The sequence below is a fragment of the Triticum dicoccoides genome, chromosome 5A (genome assembly GCF_002162155.2).
Source record: "Triticum dicoccoides isolate Atlit2015 ecotype Zavitan chromosome 5A, WEW_v2.0, whole genome shotgun sequence".
NCBI classification, from domain to species: Eukaryota; Viridiplantae; Streptophyta; class Magnoliopsida; order Poales; family Poaceae; genus Triticum; species Triticum dicoccoides.
The window spans coordinates 52565977-52571280 of NC_041388.1; positions in this window are offsets into that span (position 1 = coordinate 52565977).

Consider the following 5304-nt stretch of genomic DNA (forward strand, 5'->3'; position numbering starts at 1 on the left):
TTTAGTACAAATAAAAACAAAGCAAAAAAGAAAACAAAAGAAGAAAAAAAAAATCAAATTTTAAAACTAATGGCACTAACAGAAAGTTTATAATTTTTGTGACCTAAAAGCAAAAAGAAATCACTAAAAAATGTAAGTATTTAGTACAAATAAAAAAAAGCAAAAAAGAAAACAAAAGAAGAAAACAAAAAAATCAAATTTTAAAACTAATGGCACTAACAGAAAGTTTATAATTTTTGTGACCTAAAAGAAAAAGAAATCACTAAAAAACTATAAGTATTTAGTACAAATAAAAAATAAAAAGCAAAAAAGAAAACAAAAGAAGAAAACAAAAAAAATGCCACCTACTAGGCCTCCACGGCCTGAATACGACTAGAAACCCTTACATGCGCCATGATTCAGGCCCGCAGAAGGCCCAGCAGGCCCAACAGGCATAGCAGTGCACAGATTAGGCCCGTAAGCCTGCAATAGAGATGAGCTTGAGAGGGATGTGGCAGCGAGGCTTATAAACCACTCCAAGCCCCTCTCAACTAGCGAGGTGGGACTAAACTTACGACCGCACCGCGCTAGCACAGGGCATTTGGTCCCGGTTGGTAGCACCATCCGGGACTAAAGGGGTGCATTGGTACCGGTTCGTAACACCAACCGGGACGAATGCCCCCTTTAGTCCCGGTTGGTGCGACCAACCGGGACCAAACGCCTCTGCTTCCCGCCCTTTGGGCTGTTGAAAAGAGGCCTTTGGTCCCGGTTGGTAGCACCAACCAGGACCATAGGTGCGCATTCGTCCCGGTTCATGCGACGAACCAAGACCATAGGTCCGCATATATAAGCCCACACTTGCGAAAATTTCGCCAACTGCTCCATTCCCCATCGCCGATGCCGCCAGGCTGCTCGTCCTCCTTGCCGCCGTCGCCGCGCCCTACCCCATCCCCGCGTGCTTGCCGTCGCCGCGCCCTGCCCCGTCGCCGTCGCCGTGCCTTGTCGCTGTCGTCGTCGTCGCGCCCTCCTGCCCGTCGCCGGCCGCCCTGTCCCGAGCCCGCTGCCGTCCGCCCTGCCCCGAGCCCTGCCTCCTCGTCCCCGTCGCCGTGTGCCGCCCCGAGCCCGTCGCCGTCCCCGTCACCGTGTGCCACCCCGAGCCCGTCGTCCCTGTCACCGCGTGCCGCGCGCCCCGCACACGCCGTCCCCGTCGCCGGCATCCCTGAGCCCGCCGTCCTCCTTCCCGTCGCTGGTCTCCTCTCCCCGTCGCTGCCCGCCCCCAGTGAGCTCCCCCCTTTCACATCCCATTCGCCGACGACGCCACCCATTGCCGCCGCTGCTCTCTGTTTATATGCAAAAGTTACATTTTTAGAAAATCATCTATATATGTTCATATATGCAAAAGTTCTATATGAATGTGGCTATATGTATGTTCATGGAAAATAATTTTGCTCGATGATCTTTTTGTTCACGATGTTCATATAATTTTTTTCATGTATGTATGAATGTCGATATGAATTGTACCTATGATGTTTTTTTATTCATAGATGAATATGTATGTGGCTATGTATGTGTATGTGGCTATGTGAATATGCAAAGAAGAGGAGATGAAGAAGATGATATATTTTCTTATTCGTGGGTGTGTCGAGAGGGTCGTTGATAACTTTAGTGCATTTTAGGTTATTTTCATTTTAGGTCATTTTAGGTCGTGGGTGTGTCGAGAGGGCGGCTGAGGGGTCGAGGGTCGTCGAACATGAGAGGGGGGATGATAGATGATGATGAGGGGGGGAGGGGGGACGTCGGACATTCATGAGAGAGGCGGGGAAGAAGGGGAAGAAGAGGGAGAAGAAGAGGAGAGGAAGTCTTCTCCTCTATTCTTTCTCCTCCTCTATTCTTTGTTCTCTTCTTTTTTTCTTCTTCCTATATGTATTAGTTTTTTATTTAGGTTGTTAATTAGTAGATATTAATTTTGTTCATATATGTATGGATGCATGTGATATGTATGTATGTATGTATCGGGTATGTCGTTGTCGATATACCCCCTACCCGATAACTTCGACATGAGGGGGTCGAGAGGGGGTCTAGGGTCGCTGAGGGGACAAGGGTCGTCGAACATGAGAGGAAGAAGAGGATAAAAAAAGAAGAGGAAGAAGAAAAAAAAGAGGAGAAGAAAGAATAGAGGAGAAGATCTCCTCTATTCTTTCTTCTCCTCTTTTTTTTCCTCGTCTTCCTCTTTTTTTATCGGGAACGAGGGTCGTCGAGGGTCGCCGAGCGGTAGAGGAAACCCTAAATAGCAAGTATCGTCGGTGTGAGATACATGTGGCTGTCGGTGTCAGACACTACATCCACGTCCCACAAGTGACGCGGGCTTCGACTCCCACGTCACCTGTGGGACGTGGATGTAGTGTCCGACACCGACGGCCACATGTATCTCACACCCACGATACTTGCTATTTAGGGTTTCCTCTACCGCTCAGTGACCCTCGACGACCCTCGTTCCCGATAAAAAAAAGAGGAAGAAGAAAAAAAAGAGGAGAAGAAAGAATAGAGGAGTAAGAACTCCTCTATTCTTTCTTCTCCTCTTTTTTTTCTTCTTCCTCTTCTTTATTATCCTTGAAGCGTTGTCGAGGCCACCCAAACCCTAGAGAAGCAGCATCGAGGCCACCCCAAACCCTAGGGAAGCAGCATCAAGGCCACTAATTAATATTAGTTCTACGTTTGCCACTAATATATCCATCTGTCATGTTTGAATAATAATTGCCATGTTGTCAATATTTGTAGAAACTATGGACACCGCCCGAGACGAAGTACAAGAAGAGTTGTTGGGGGACATAATCGCACAAGGAAGTGATTCCGTCGTCTCGTTGTTTCTCAACGGCACCGATGGTCTGGAAGCAGCTGGCTATGATTATGATGGCTCCGGTGACCTAATGCCGGTGCAAGAAGGAGACCGTGAGGACGGCTCCGGTGACCCAATGCCGGCGCAAGAAGGAGACCGTGATGACGTCTCCGGTGACCGAACCGAGTCCGGCCAGGTATATAGCTTCTGCTGACTAGCTAATTAATGCATTCATTGTTTTGGTTTGTACACATATTAATTAAGTCTTTGTTCTTTTTTCTAGCCATCCGGATCGAGCACAACTTCGATAAAGAGACGAGGCCCGAAGAAAAAGTTGAGCTCAGATGAAAAGTTTGAGATCATAGCAATCGCGCCCAACGGCCAACCGATTGAACCCCTCCGGAAAAAGAGCACATTTGTTGCTCAGTGCGGGGTTTTGGTTAGGGACAAGATCCCGATCAGCATCCAGTAATGGTTAAAGCCGGCTACAGAAGACCCTGAGGTGTCTTATGTCAATGATATGCAGAAAAATGATCTTTGGACTGAGCTGAAATCAAATTTCACCCTACCGCCAGAGGATGATCCAGAGAAGCCAGTTAAAGAGCAATTAATCAAGTCTTTTGCTCTTAAGAGGATGGCAGAACTATTCAGGAGGTGGAAGAAAGAGCTGAATAAGTTTGTCGAAAATAAAGAGACACCAGAATTCAAGGGCAGATATGAGAAGATCAGAGATCACTGGCCCGCATTTGTGGCCCACAAGACATCGGAAAAGAGTAAGAAGATGTCAGCGACAAACAAGCAAAATGCTGCGAAGAAGAAGCATCACCATCGCACGAGGTCAGGTGGCTACCTTGTAGCCCGGCCTAAGTGGGCCAAGACTGAGAATGATCTGGTTGATAAAGGGATCGAACCAGAGACAATTAACTGGCCAGACCGTTGCGGGACTTGGTTCTTCGGGGCTGGCGGAACCTTGGACCCTGTAACAGGGAAGTGCATTTGGACGAACAATCAAATGGACATACCAGTCAGGAAGCTTCAGCAGTATATCGAAGCAGCGTAGCAAGGGACGTTCTTTCCAGATAGAGAGAACGACGAGCTCACAATGGCCCTCGGGAATCCGGAGCACCCTGGACGGATACGAGGCACGCCAGGCTCCATTCTATGGAAGGTTGGGTTTCTGGACGCAGGCGGTTACAAATCCTAGGAGAGGAGGAAAAAATTGCAGCAGACCCAAATGCAGGCGCTGCAAGCAAGGGTACAAGGGATAGAGGAACGAGAAGCAAATCGCAGCAAACGTGCTGCCGAAGCTTCCCCAAGCTACCCTGTCATCTCAGCGGAGAAGCAGCGTGGCTTCCACCGAGCTGCTTCAGCCGGAGCATGCCTTGACGGCTCCTGCCAGCTATCCCGTGGATGCTATCACGGAGTCTCAAAATTGCCACCTTATGACGCAATGGATGAATTTGAAGGTCAAGGCGGCTGTTGGCTCTGTTTATCCTACTAAACCCGGCGCAACTTTTCACTGCCGACCGATTCCAGAAGGATATGCTAGGGCGATGGTGGATGAAATAATAGAGGGATTTGAGGACCTCCAGCTTGACCACCCTACCGGTGAAGGGGAGACTAGGCTGGGGTCTGCTCTGAAGACTCCATGCCTATGTCGGAAGGAGCTCATCAACCTTCCGAACTGGACGCCTCCGCCGCCTCCTCCTCCTCTGGCAAGTCAGGGCACTCCGCATCCTCCACCGCCTCCTCCTCCGGCAAGTCAGGGCACTCCGCCTCCTCCACCGCCTCCTCCTCCGGCGAGTCAGGGAACTCCGCCTCCACCACCGCCTCCTCCTCCAACGAGTGACGACCAGGGTGTTGGGTTTCGTAGTAATTTCAAAAAATTTCCTACGCGCACGCAAGATCATGGTGATGCATAGCAACGAGAGGGGGAGAGTGTGATCTACGTACCCTTGTAGATCGACAACGGAAGCGTTTGGTTGATGTAGTCGTACGTCTCCACGGCCCGACCGATCAAGCACCGAAACTACGGCACCTCCGAGTTCTAGCACATGTTCAGCTCGATGACGATCCCGGACTCCGATCTAGCAAAGTGTCGGGGAAGAGTTCCGTCAGCACGACGACGTGGTGACGATCTTGATGTACTACCGTCGCAGGGCTTTGCCTAAGCACCGCTACAATATGACCGAGGTGGAATATGGTGGAGGGGGGCACCGCACACGGCTAAGGAACGATCACGAAGATCAACTTGTGTGTCTAGGGGTGCCCCCTGCCCCCGTATATAAAGGAGCAAGGGGAGGAGGCCGGCCGGCCCCTATAGGCGCGCCAGGAGGAGTCCTCCTCCTAGTAGGAGTAGGACTCCTACTAGGAGGGGGAAAGAAGTGGGGAGGGAGAGGGAAAGGGGGGCGCCGCCCCCCTCTCCTAGTCCAATTCGGACCAGGGGGGAGGAGGCGCGCGGCCCACCTCTGGCAGCCCCTCTCTCTCTC